The sequence below is a fragment of the Rousettus aegyptiacus genome, unplaced genomic scaffold (genome assembly GCF_014176215.1).
Source record: "Rousettus aegyptiacus isolate mRouAeg1 unplaced genomic scaffold, mRouAeg1.p scaffold_m13_p_7, whole genome shotgun sequence".
Taxonomy (NCBI): Eukaryota; Metazoa; Chordata; class Mammalia; order Chiroptera; family Pteropodidae; genus Rousettus; species Rousettus aegyptiacus.
This window is the reverse complement of record NW_023416310.1, coordinates 111331464-111346067: the sequence shown is the minus strand read 5'-3', so window position 1 is coordinate 111346067 and position 14604 is coordinate 111331464. Positions and strand designations below refer to the sequence as shown.

Below are 14604 nucleotides of genomic sequence, written 5' to 3'. Positions count from 1 at the left end.
ACTCCGAATAGCCAAAACAATTTTCTAAAAGAACAAAGTTGGAGGACTCACACTACCTCATTTCAACACATATTACAAAGCTACAGAAACCAAAACAGTGTAGTGCTAGTGTAAGGATGCACACACAGACCAGCGCGTCAGAACAGCCAGGAATAAACATTCATGCACACAACCAGGTCATCCTCAAAGGCATGCTGAGACTGCCAATACAGCAAGGACAGTCTCTTCAACAAATGGTGTTGGAAAAATTTGATATCCATATGCAGAAGAATAAAGTTGGGCCCTTACTCCTTAGTTTACACCATATACAAAAGTTCATTTAAAATATATCAAAGACCTACATGCAAGCATTAAAATTATAAAACTCTTCAAAGAAAACACAGGGCAAAAGACTCATAACATTGGATGTGACAATGATTTCTTGACTACGATACCAAAAGCAAAGAAAACAAAAGCAAATATAGACAAACGGGACTACAACAAACTTAAAAGTGCATCAAGGACACATTCAACAGAAGAAGAGACAATTCACAGAATGGGAGAAAATATGTGCAATTCACACATCTGATAAAGAGTTAATACCTAGAAAATGAAGAACTCCTACAACTGAACTGCAAAAAAGAAAAAAGTAACCCAATTAAAAAATGGACAAATAATCTGAATAGACATTTCTCCAAAGAAGACATACAGATGACCGATAAGCATATGTAATGATGCCGAACATTGTTAGAGAGATGCAAATCCCTACCACAATGAGACAGTGCCTCACACCCATTACAGTGATCACCATGAAAAACACAGAAGATAAGAAACAGACAGCATGTGGAGGAACTAGGACGCTTTGCACTGTTTATGGGAATGTAAAATGGTGCAACTACTATGTACAACGGTATTTGATGGTTTCTCAAAAAATTAAAAACAGAAGTACCATATGTTCAGCAATCCCACCCTGGTCATATAACCACAAGAGAAAAAAAAAAGCAGCAACATCCACAATGGCCGAGCAGCAGGGAGCAACTCAAGTGTCCACCGCAGGTGAGTGGGTGAAGAGAACACAGTGCATAGCTACAATGGACTAGTATGCTGCCTCGAAAGGGAAGGAAATCTTTTCATGTGCCACAACACAGGTGACCTTGAGGACATCATGCTAAATGAAACAAAACAACCACAAAAAGACAAATACCGTATGATTCCACTTCTATGAAACATGTATGGTACTTAAATTCACAGAAACGGAAAGCAAAATGGTGGTCACCAGGGTTGGGTCGAGGGGGAGACAGGGAGTCGCTGTTTAACAGGTGTAGAGGTTCAGTTTTCCAAGATGGAAAATTTCTGGAGACTGGTTGTATGACAACGTGAGTATACCTAACACTCCTTACAAGTGGTTAAAGATGGTAAATTGTGCTGCGGTTTTCTTTCCCATTAATGATAACGTAAAATAAAAAACAGAAGCATTATCAGAGAACAAGAAAGTCACTTCAAGAGAAAAAGAGTTTTGACTTACCAGAAATACGTAAAAAGTTTAAACTTTATGCATCTAACTTCAAAATAGAGTTTAAAAAAAATAGCAGAATTACAGAAATTGACAAATCTCTCATCATAGTAAGAAATTCCAACACATGAGTTTCAGTGATTAATGTTCGGCTGAAAAAGTTACAAAACATGCTTGCTCTACCCTGAACAGAGTGGGGGTCCATTAGCAAGATGGTGGATAGGAGGGCACCAACCTGCAAATCTCCACACAGTGACCTGGCAGCCAGCCATGGGCAAAAGCACCTTTGTGGGAGCTTTGGGAGGGAGCTTTGGGATCCGGGGTGGGGGTGGGGGGCGTTGGGGAGGGTCCTGTATATTGTAGGCTCTACCCGCCAGAGATAGTAGCACCCCACCTCCCAGTATGACAACCAAGCATCTGCCTCCCTTCCCACCACACCCTGCTCAAGGACCAGCAGCCCCAGAGGCATCGGCATACCTGTGCACCAGGACACTCGGAGCAGGACGCTCAACAGCACTACCTCTTCAGTGGCAAAAACTGGACAGCCCAAGTGGCCACCAGCAAAAGGGACACGGGGAACACAACAGAAAAGGTGGAGAACATCAGCTGCACACACCACTGAAGGGTCCTCAACAGAACACGGAGCAATGCACCAGGAAACCTGCCACATAAGTACACTTTACAGGGACCAAGAGGTAAACAAAACTAAAGGGAAACTATACAGAATCTGGAGACGCACACTTACACATGGTGAAACTGTAAAGAAACACAAGGACGAGGAGGAACTTCAGGACAGTGGTTACCTCTGAAGAGAAACGGTGCAATCAGGGTAGACACAAAGGGGAACTCCAAGGTTTTGATAAGGATTTATTCCTTAAACTGAGTGTGATATTCAAAATTGTTTCATTATTCTTTAAACTGTTCCTGTGCATTTTATATATACTGAATGTGTCGCACACTCACAGATACACATATACATGCAAAGGCACAGGAGACAGCTGAGTCCCTCAATGCCTCTGGTGTAGACCACTGTCTGCGGTGATGGGCGAGTAGGAGGCAGAAGGCACTCATCTGAGATGTCCAGAACACAGCTATCCTGCCCAGCTACCACAAGAAAATTAAAACACCGTCATCTCCCCAGTGTCCTGAAGACTCTGTTATGAAATCCCGATGAAATTCTTCACCAGAATTTCCTAACGCCCAGCCAGCATGCGTCCCAGCTGGTCTGCATGGTGTCCTGACCACCAACCTCTTCCTCTGGCTCCATGATACTGTGTGTCACTCCAACTACAGCTTGTGATAAGAGCTCATCACCCGGCCAGACCACAGGCTCCAGCATCTGGAAAATGGAAGTCAGGTGTGTGAGCACAGTCTCTGAGGGGTGCCCCCCGTCTTCTGACCCTGCTGGCGCTTGGGCTGACTGTGCAGGTGCCAGGGGTCTGAACAGGAGAAACACCTTGCCCCTTCAGCTCTACAGAGCTCAGTGACAAGCTGGGTGACCATAGGTGGTCACCTGCTTTTCCCCTAGAATGGGATTTTTGCCATGTCCCACAGAGTGGTTGTGATGAGTCACCGGATGTGAAACACACACAACAGGCCTGCTCTACACATGTCACTTATCATTTCAGATCCACAACCCCCCACCCACCCACCCACAATTCTCAGAATTAAAAATTGCCGTGAAAACTGAACATTTTTTCAAAACTTGACAACAAACTCTTTGGCAGAAAAATCTGACATGGTGTGAGGTTTTTTATAATCTTTATTTCCTTTACTTATTATAAATACTGCATTTTGCTGCAGAAATACCTTTGATTAAGGGATGCTTCATACGACTTTGACGAAATTCAAACATCCTGACTTTTTCCCTGTGTCTGGACAGGTTTGGGTCAGGAAATGTGACCTGTGTGACCATTTCACAGTCACTCTGACCCTCGGCAGCTCATCAGATGCATCATCGTTCCCTCTGTTGTGCTCTAGTCTACCCTTCGTCCACTCGCCAACATTCAATGACGGCTTGCAGCCAGCCATGCTGACACCAGCCCACTCTCACGGCCTGCAGAGAGCCACCCCTGGTCACAATCCACAGGCCCCGAATAAGGTTGACACCACTCACAGCCTAGTCCCGACCCTTCCCCTCAACCAGCACCTGTCTCAGTTCAGACCACCCCTTGACCTGCACTGTCCTTCTCCAGCTCAAGGCTTCCCCATCACAGCATTCACCTGGATCACTGCTCCTGGCCCCACCACATGTCCTGATGGTGGGACGGGTGCAGAATGGGTGCACTTCATACCTTCAGAAGCCAGCAGGACTCCTGGCGTGCACCAGGCACTCAACAGTACTCACTGACCTGAATAACTCATGCTGCTGAGCAAAAGTGCCACCTCAGGGCACCTTCCCCATCATCCTGCAGCAAGCCCTGCATGTCCACCCTCCCTGTGTGGCTTTCAGTCAGCTGCTTAGAATGGAACTAGAAACATATGATGTATGCTGGCTCTAACCAACACCTTCCTAAAGATTCTCTTAAACCTTGGTATAAGATGTGTCAAGGAAGAGTCACTCAAGACAGTGGACTCAGCCAGGACAGAGGGGGTAGCTAGGCAGGAAGGTGACAGAAGCCACTTTTCCCTTTCAGAGGTCCCCAGGCTTTGCCCCTGAGGCCCTCCATTCCTTTGTGTGTGGCTACTCCATCCTTCTTGTCCTGCCTGATGGAACCAACAGAGGAACGGGACAAGAATAAGCAGTGCTTTAACGGGCCATGCCAGCTCCCAATGGCAATGATGTCCAGCGAGAGGCTACGAGGCAGCCACAGTAAGTACCCCATCACTTCTTAATTCACTTGGCCAACATTGGAAGTGTCTACTAGGTACCAAGGATGTTTGTATAAAATTGCCGCTATACCAGGGCTACCAAGGAGGGCAGTGGAGCTGAACCCAGTAAGGGAGGTCACAGAGCACATCCCTAAGTAAAGGATGACCAGACAGAGAACTACAAGAAGAGCAGGAACTCTGAGTAGGCAGAGGAGAGTTCCCTGCAGAGGGAACAACAAAGGGGGAAAGCAAAGCCAGTCGGGCTGGAGCAGGTCACCTGGGAAACAGTGGACACAGGAGAAGACTGCACCTGCTGCACACGGCCTTGCCTTTATCATAGAGTAAAGGTAAATCAAAAAAGATGGCAGGCAGAGCACCACAATCAGGTTTGCATTTCAAAAGCTTATTCTGACTGTGATGTCAACAGCTGAGTGAAGACCTCAACCAAGGGAGGTACAGGGAGACAGACAGGAAGGCAAGGTGATGGGAGAGATGAAGAAAAGCAGGGGAAGGGCTGATGGGGAGCCCACTTGAGGTCCTGGCTGCATGACTGGGTCTGGGTGCCACTCAGAGAGGCTGAGAGACCAAAAGGGGACCAGGTGTGGGTGAGCTCCATTTGAGTTTTACCCAAATTGAGAGGGAAATGCTTCTGAGATGACCTGGAAAGTCAGCAGGTAGGCCACAGGCTCCATAGGTCTGGGATAGAGAAATGGCCTGGGCTAGAGTCATATGAGTGTGTTTTCTGAGAATCTGTGGAATGCCCAAAGCCACGGGATCCTTGAGGCCACAAGAGATTACCCAGGGAGGAGGCCCACAAGGAAAGAGATGGCCCAGACGGGCGTTCAGAAAGATGAGGGCCAAAGGTGGGCCTACGCAAGCACACCTGGAGAGGCTGGGCAGCATGGTGGGTCACCACACAAAGGGAGGGGCAACCACCTATACAACACTGCCAGAGGCCCAGCTGCATGTTCTTCACTGGCCCTGGCACCCAGGAAAAAAAGGCTCTTTCTTAGAGGCCTGGTGCCCAGTGACTCTGAAAAATCTTGGGGAATGGGGCCGCCACTGTTTAAAATGTAAACTGATCCAATGAGATACGACAACTAAATACTGATTTGGATCCTATACCACAAAAAGGGTGGAGGGAAGAAGAGCAGACGACTCTGAGACTTGACGTGACTGTCCTAGCTGTGCCGACTCTCCTGTTAAATAAGGTGGAACCTACGTGAACGGAATGTGGGAATTCTTTGTACTGGTTTTGTAACTTTCATAAAATTATTTCGAAATGAATTTTCTTAACACAGCTTATAAATGTAAATGACCCCTGGGCCAGGTGCAAAATGGTCTGAAATGGCCTTTGTGAGACATGGGCCCCTCTCTTATCCTCCCCATCTCACAGCCAACAAAGAGACCAAAAACACCCCCCGCAAACCCGGGGACCTCGGACGCAGGCAAAACCGGCACAAACGCAGAAACATCCGGCGCGCAGCGCGCCCGGGCCAGAGACGCCCGTTCCCTGAGGAGGCGCCCGGCCCCGCCCGGCCCCGCCCGGCCCCGCCCGGCCCCGCCTCCTCACCCACAGCCGGAGCGCCCCCGTGCTGACCCTCGGAGCTCGGCGCCGGGAGACCCATTGTTCCTGTCCGAGTCCTATCCGCCCGCCGCTTGCACGTGGCAATGAGGGCCAACGCCGGGGCCTGCCGCCCCCTCACCCAAGCCGGGGCCCAGTCGGCAGCGCGAGCACGGCTACGCCTACCTGCGCTGGCCCGACGCGAGCCTCTGCGGCTGAGCCGCACACCACCGCCAGCATTGAGGCTGGCACACCACGTCTGCAGCAGCGTGGGGCGTCGCGGCCGCGCAACGTCTGGCACGTGAGCGTTAGCTGCGCCTGTGCCGCGCCCCCGACTCGAGCGATCATCGAGAGGCCCAGGCCTCCGCGACGCCTAGAGGGACCCCAAAAGTGCCGCCGATGCCTGGCCTGGACCACGAATCTAACCCCTTCGCTACAGTTGCCTCCGCCACCCTGCTCCCTTGTTTGCTAGTTACACACCGTCCTCGCTCCTGCTCTTGAGGGCACGAAGGCTTATTTCTTTCCAGGATGGTGGTTCTCCCACGTGGTCCCAGGCCCATGGTAGCTTCATGTTGGGACCCTGATAGAAGAGCAGATGCGGGAGCCTGCGCAGATCTACCAATTCACTTGCTGAGGGTGGGCAGTGATGCAAACCCTGGTCCCAGAACCACTGCCCTGTGACAGGTTTTTCAGCCTCCTCACACTGGATGTGTGGCCTGCATAAATCTTTTTGTGGGCGCCTGTCCTGTGCTTTGTAAGGAAAGTCACCAGATTGGACACAGGGCGCCCAATTGAATTTGCATTTCATATGAATAACTCTGTTAATCTGATTCAAATTTAACTGGGAGTCCTGTACTTCATTTGGCCACCGTTCTTACTCCGTGTATTTTATTTGTCAAAGCTGGCACCCCTGATTGTGTTGCAGAAAAGTTGCAAAAATCAGACCAGCGAGAAACCAAGCAGCACTCAGAGTTGGAGAACTCAGGTTTATTAGGCCAGCAGTCCCAGAAGAGCTAGCCCTCTTAAGATCTGAGCTGGGAGCTCAATTGCAACATCGCTTATGTAGAATTATTTGGCATGAGCTGATTGGTTAATTTGTCCTCAGATGGTTATAAAGCACTGGAGTTGCTATGGGTGGCAGGCAGTTACAAAGAGCTACAAAGTGTGGGAGTTGCTAGGGGGTACAGGCAGTTACATTTGTTGCTTAGAACAAGCAAAATGGAAGATGAGTCTTTAGTTAATTTTGAATAAGGCCTATGCAGCAAGCATATCTGCAGAAGCAGAACAAAGAACTATGATTAGCCTTTTGAGTGAAAATTCCTCTTCAATTGTAGGGTATTGTGCATCTCTGTCCTCTACCACTAGGTGCCAGTAGCTCACCACAGCCCTGCCCCTCCAGTTACAACTGAAAATGTCTCCAATGTCCCCTCCTTTACTCTAGTCTACCCCCATCCTCTCCAAACATGTGTGTGTCTATAAACACACACACACACACGCACACGGAGTCTTTATGGTACTTACATTCCAGTGATAAAAACGGACGACAAACAAACTAGTAAAATACATAGTTTGTCCAAATGGGCAGTGCTATGGAGAAAAATGAAGCAGGGAAGGAGGATAGTGAATCCAGGTTTAAACAGTGTGGTAAGGGAGATCCTCACTGAGAAGACTATATTTTAGGAAAAGCCAAAAGATCTCAAGAGCAAACCATGCAGAATCCAAGGAGAAGATACTTGAGTCAGGGAGAAAGCCATGTTTAAAGGCTCTGAGGTAAGAGCAAGCTTAGCAGGTTTGAGGAGCAACATGGCTGGAGCTGAGTGGACAAGGACAGTCAAGGAGGTGATGTCACAGAAGTTCACTCGCGGCTCTAGCAGAGGGGGAATGCAGTTGATGTGATCTTGACAAGTACCTCTGTGGCGAAGCAGAAACAAGGAGCTGGGCAGGAGGTACAATCCTAGTTCAGACCAGACATGAGGAACACGCCCTCGGACCAGGTTTCTCATGGTAGAGGGAGAGAGGCAGGAGGGTTCTGACTATAATTTGAAGGTAGAGATGACAGAATTTGCTCATAAGTTGGATGGAGGACATGGGAGAAAGAAGTCTGGAAAGACTCGAGGGTTTGGCTTCATGAGTAGAAGAACGGCACTTCCACCAGCTGTGAAAGGAGAGGTAGTTTGGTGAGAGGGCAGGATTTTGGGGTTGCATGTGTTAGCTATGTCCTGGAATCTTCATTCTTTTGGGACCTTTCTTAGCAAGTTAGTGAAGGCAGCTGACTGACTTGTCTTATCTAGGTAGAGACATACAGATATGGCACATACCCAGCCTTAGTCCTAATTAATAAGTGGATTCTAACCTAAGCCATTTTCTCCCACATAAGTGCTCAGTAGGAAACCTGTAATCTTGCTTGGATGAAAGCATTGTTCCCCTCAGGAATTAAGGTTCCTTGCTCCCATGTGGGTGATGGGAATGTTCACAACCTCTAGCTAATACGTTATGCGTAACCTGGGGAGGGGTTACACTGAACCCTCCCCCCATCTCCGCACTTCTGTCCTCAGATAGTAGAAAGGGCGTGTGGAGGGACTGCATCTGGGTGGATGATGCCCACACGTATAATGCTGGTCCTATAAGAGTATAGTGGAGCTGAAAAGTGCCGATCACCTAGTGACATCAGAGCTATCATGACATCACAACTCACTACTCCCATGTGTTGTGGTGATGCTGGTGTAAGCATACCTACTGTGCTGCCAGTCATATGAAAGTATAGCACGTACAATTATGTACAGCATGTACTACGTGAAAATTATAATAAACAGCTGTTAATGGTTTATGTGTTCACTATACTTTTTATCATTAAGTGTATTCTTATAAAAAAACAAGTTTGTTCTAGAACATTATGTCATGTACAGCCTCATTTTCTCCTGCATTTCATTTAATCTTGTGTTGTTTTGTACAGTAACATGCTGTCCAAGGTTGTATCCCGGGAGCAGTAGGCTGTACCATAAAGCCTCAGTGTGTAGTAGTGGGCCAGGTCTGTGTCCGTGCACCCTGTAATGCTTGTGCAATGACAAAACCACCCAATGACACATTTCTCTGAACATACCCTGTCGTTAAGCAGCACATCACTATTTATGTGCAGGAGACTGTGGCTCTTCATTTGGAAATGCGCTCAGGTGGTGGATGGAAGAATCTGAGAAAAAATCAGCATACCAACCAGGTGCCCACTGTAGGCTATTAAGGACTATAGATATATGGGGAAGTGGGGTCGAGGTTAAAGGGAGAAATGAGTACAGACCAAAAATAGAGGGAAAATAAGATAGTCATGGAAAGATGGATGGAAGTTAGAGAAGAGAAAGAAGAGAAGGATGATGGAGAGGTGGGTATCGGGGTCTTTCAGGTGAGCCTATCTGATTTCTCCTCTACTGGCTTATCTCCTTAGAGTATATTGAAGGATGTATATAAAGAAACAGTTGCTTTGCTGATGGTATTTGAGGTCTTAACTATCCTCAAATGGTGAAGACCCTCAGAAGATATATCCACCCAGAACCTCAGAATATGTCCTTACTTGGAATAAGATTCTTTTGCAGATGTAATAAAAGTAAGGGAGTTGAGACGAGACCATCCTGACTGCAGCTGTGGATGAAAGACCAATCCCAATCTCACACGAATGTGAGGCTGGCCCGGAATCCAAGAGCAGATGTCCATAACACTCCTAGGCTTCTGGTTCATCATGCCCATCTCTGCCTCTGCCTACATAGCTTTTCCCTAAGTCTTCTTTATCTTCTCCTTTTCTGTCTCTTATAGAAACATCCTTTACCCTGCCTTTGAGTTTTAAGCTGTTGCTCCTTAGATTCTGGCCAAAAAAAAAGGCTAATTTATTTGTTCTTAAGTTGAGGCCTTAGCATATTGGAGTCTTAGTTGTCATGTATTCAGAAATATTAAAGTCACCTTTTGTAGCTTATTTTTATTTCAGCTAAAGCTTTTTACAGCTTTGCTTAAATTTTTTACTTTATTTCTTGTTTCTCTTAAGCATACTTTATGCCAAATTGTATTGAGTTAATCATGTGACACAGTGACTGACAAGAAACTCACCACCCCTCACATGTCCTGCTTTGTATAGGACAAACCTTCATTTATTGCTTAATTTGTATGACTGCTGTGTCCTATGGAGACAGATTGAGCCAGGAGTAATGAGCCACCTGAATAATGAGCCCCCTAAATAGTGAGCTTGTTGCCTGTCCCCTCAGATATTTAATATCCAGAAAGCATACTCACTGTAATGTGGATACCGGCATATGTAATTTTATCAAAAATTAATAAAAAGATCAGCATAGGACATGGTTCCATAGTGTAATGGTTAGCAAGTCTGCTTTACATGCTGAAGGTCTTTGGTTCACACCCCAGTGGAGCCATGGTCCATGGTCTATAGCCATGTCACCCTGAATAAGCCTGATGTTCAATCTCAGGAGCTAAGCAGGATTGGGCCTAGTTAGTACTTGGATGGGAGACCACTTAGGAAGACCAGGTGCTGTAGTAAAAATAATTTTAAAAAAAAAAAAAAAAGATCAGCACCAAGGCTACACCTTTATAAGGTTTTTAAGAACCTGTCTAGACATTTTCAGTGTCTTGCTTTGAATTAAGTAAATTAATAATAAAAAAAGTCAAAACTTTAGAAAAAAATTTAAATTTTAGGTGAAAAGGAGGGGGAAAATCCAGCTGATCAAACCAGAATCATTTCTAAAAATGCAAATTTTGAAATTCTCTTTAATTGAGAAATAGGCTAAATAAGTTTTTTTTTTAATTTTTGAGAAAAAAACTATTAAAATTAAGTTTATTATCTTGTGAGTAAATGTCATGTATGTCTTATGATAACTTGTTTATAAATACTATCTTGCTTTAGGGAGCTGATAAATTGTTTTAAAAGATGTAGTTATAGGTACTTGAGTGGGGAAAGTGACTTTGGGAATTAAATTTATAGCTTTATTTATTTATGTCATTATTTAGTTTATTTCGTGTGTATATGTAAGGTGAAATTTTACAAATAAAAATTCTCTTGTCCATCAAGCATTGACTAAATAGCACTTTATGTTTGACAATGTTGGTAAATAATATTCAATTAAGTTTCAGCTGCCACAGCTGTGAGCAGAACTACAGCCCCCACCCAGCAATGGAGCCGGCCACAGGCATGACACAATAATACGTGGGAACAAGGGCTTATGAGTCAGCTACTCATCAAAGTGTCTTATTTAGGGGAATGTGTGGAGATTTTAGGCAAAATGGCTCTGAAGAAAGACTTAGATGCTAAGTATAGTGTCAGGCTAGCACCTCCCACTGGGGATGGGCCCCAGGCCAGAGGAGGAGCATTAACCAAGAGGTTGCTGGCTTCTTGAAACTTGCTTGTTAAGCAATGCTACTGGAGATGACACACATGCTGATGAGAGTTGAATCAATTGGATGCACTGCATACGATTAAGGATTTAATGTCCTGTATAAAGTCAAGAACTGCTATAGGTAAAGAATATCCATGGGGACAATAAATATATGCACAGTTACATATAATATGGATGATGTAATATCAAGAACGCAATGTTTACATGCTTATCAAGAATACATGCTACATTAATGTAGCCCATGACATTCATGTATGACGACATATGGCATATACTATGCAAAATTAAACATACAGAGTATTGGTATGGATATAAAGGGGGAAAGTCACTGCAACGCGGCACACAAAAGAATAATTCTTTTTCATGTCTTTGGTATGGACAGAACACATGAGAAGAGTTGCAATAGAAGAGTTTCTTTGATGTTTTTTGTACATATCCTTATATTTAAAAGGTATTAATTATCTAAAATTCAAATTTAATTGGGAGCCTTACAACCCACAGTACATCAAGCCATTACCTCTAGGTAAAGACATGAAGGAGATGAGGTCCCAGCTACTGTGCCAACTGTAGACGAGGAGGGGCACAGCAGCTGCAGGGAGACCACACAAGCTGCAAGGTTAGTTATCATGGAGATATCCAGAGAGGAGATGAGGGTGGGTAAGACGGGGCTGGGAGCAGCGGAGGTGCTACAAGTGGTTGGTTGTATTTTGAAGGTAGAGCTGATGGACTTTGCTGAGGTGAATGCAAGAGTGGAGTCCAGGATGATGCCTCAGGTTTGTCATGAACCACTGGAAGTATGGAGGTGCCATTAGTCAAGACCAGGAGGACAGCTGTGGAAGAACAGGTTCGAGCTGGGGTGGGCAGAGACTACGAGTTCAGTTTGAATGCTTCTGTGTGAGGTGCTTACTGGATACGCCAGTAGACCCAGTTTGAGGTCCGCGCAGAGGTCCTAGCTAGAGAAATGAATTGGCCGGAGAATATAAATGGTACTTAAAGCTGTGAACCTGGGTGAGAGCTTTAGCTGTGAGGGAGAGTGAATGGGCTACAGGGCAGGAACTGAGCTCCTTCCAGGCCCACCATTCCACCAGGGAGGCAGAGCTAGGCAAGCTTAGGTACTTAAATGGCCTTGATGCGCACCATGCAGGCCAGGTCTCCTCTGCCAAGCTGAGGAGGACTTGGCCTGGGAGCCCAGGCTGTTCGGACAAATTCCAGGGAAGATGTAGAGTTATCACTCAACCCAAGTACAGTGACATAATAACTAAGTCATTCAAATCACCTATCCTTCATAGAACAGGGGTCCTGAGCTTGGGCCTCCCAATGTGAGCCAGGGTGCCTCAGCTCCCGAATCCCTGAGGTGGACCATTTCCCTGCAATTTAACTCCCTCTCCCCTGACAAATATCAGAACAGCACTTTTCCAATTACATGAGGATTCTGATGAATGAGGTTCTGAAAAAGCAAGGCTTGACTTTGCCTCTTCCAGCCCACCAGGGCTGGCCGGCCTTTCCCACCCTCATTCCTGCACTCTTGCCTCTCCATCTGCCGCTTCCTCAGGTCAGGTCCTCAATCACAACTTCCTCAAAGGCAGTCTTGCCTAACTTCACTCACCTAAGCTGCAGAGCCCTCACTGTTCACATCTGCCCCATCACCCCAATGTGTCCAGCAGGGCTAGCAGTGGTCCTCCACATGTGCATGAACCATTCCCCAGCCAAGAGTAGGCCTAGCACCAAGTGGGCAGGGCCAGTCCCCACGAAGTCAGAGCAGAGCCAGAAGGCCACAGTCACACTCCTCTGGCTTCTCTCTGTCTGTCATGTTTTCAAACATCAGCCTGCTGCTGGACATCCCCAAGACCCCCCTCAGTTTCCATAGATGGACTCACAGAACTGAGAAAAGTCATTATACTCACAGTTATAGTTTGTACAGTGAAAGGATGCAGATTAAAATCAGCAAGGGTGAAGCATGTAAAGTCCAGGAAAGGCTATGGGCAGGCTTCCCTTGTTCTTCCCCAGTGGGTTGTTTGGACAGGAAGTACTTATTTTCCCCAGCAATGAAGTCTGACAATATATACAGAGCACTGTCCACCACGGAAGCTCACCAGAGCTTTGGTCAAGGTTTTCACTGGGAGTCAGTCACTTAGATATGATTGACTACCTGGCCTCCAGCCCTTCCAAAGGTCAAGCTGATAAAAGCTGATAAGGCCTGAGGTCCCCACCATAAGTCCCATTTTTGTCATAGATTATTTGAGGTGGCCAATGTCCCAGGTAAACAAAGACAAACATCAGGCAGCATATTCCAGGGGCTTATAAATTGCCACCAGGAGCCAGGCAAGGCTTTCTGGGTATTCCACATGGCTGAGTTAACTCTTCACTGAAAAGACCTCATGAAGGGCTTAGGAGCTCTCGTGTTGTTGCTCATTGCCCAGAAAAGTGCAAATTAGCTATAAAGATTTGGGTTATAGAGGTTGGACTTTTCTCCAAATCACTTTTCAAAATCTTAGACCATTCTCTTGTGATTCTCCGTCAAAGTACATATTTCTTACTAAGCAAAAGAGATGACAAAATGAATCGAGAATCTTCAAATTTTACATGTGGAAACTCAAAAAGTGTAAGCCATATTCCACACTCATAATTACAGATTTTCTCAGAAATGGCTGCAGCACAGCCTGTCCACAGTGTCCTCACCCTTGGGTCCCATGCTATCTGATCCCAGGGTTGACACATAAAGAAGAGGATAGTGCGGCATCTCTCAGGCTAGTGGGTTGGAGGCAAACTTTTCCTACCCTTTAGAGAATGATTAATGTAGTTAGCAAAGTCCAGCATTTATAAAAATGAAACTTCAGAGCACCACAACTGTTAGAGATAGTTTCTATACAATTTTTTTTTCAGTTATATGACTATGGAAGTATGTGTATAACTATGTGTGACTGTGTGTGGGCATGAGTGTATATGGGTTGTGTGTGTGTGAGTGTGGGGTGTGTTTGTGGTGTCTGGTCTATATATGTGAATGTGTTTGTGGTATATGTGGTGTGTGGTATGCAGCATACATATGTGGTGCATGTGTATGGTGTGAAGTGAAAGGTCAAACTCAAGGACCAGGAGGCTTGGAGTTAAAAGCTGGCCCTGTCCCTTATTGCTTTGTGACCTTGGGCAAATATCTTGATCTCATTGGATCTCAATTTCTTTATTTAAGAATTAGGAATATAATAATAGTGCTTACTTCTTAAGACTGGTGTAAGCACTGGATGCAAAAATATTAAATGTAAAATATTTAGTACCATGCATGACTAAGTAAGTAACATTAATTTTGTTACTTTCATCCTTGTTTTTGTTGTTGTTATTATAGATCATGGTCT

The 14604-nt window shown here is 45.7% G+C and overlaps 1 protein-coding gene across 3 annotated transcripts in view; it reads right to left on the bottom strand.

Annotated features, from left to right (window-relative positions):
• PGBD2 (piggyBac transposable element derived 2) overlaps nt 1-14604 on the bottom strand; it is a 43265-nt gene that overhangs the window by 16752 nt on the left and 11909 nt on the right. Inside the window, exon 2 of one of the 3 annotated variants that reach the window (XM_036224179.1) lies at nt 2742-2831. The exons of 1 other annotated variant lie outside the window; for it this stretch is intronic. The gene's annotated coding sequence lies outside the window, so the exon portion shown is untranslated. Of the gene's footprint in view, nt 1-2741; nt 2832-6053; nt 6144-14604 lie in introns of those variants that run through there. One more of the 3 variants, XM_036224180.1, reaches the window with a different exon arrangement.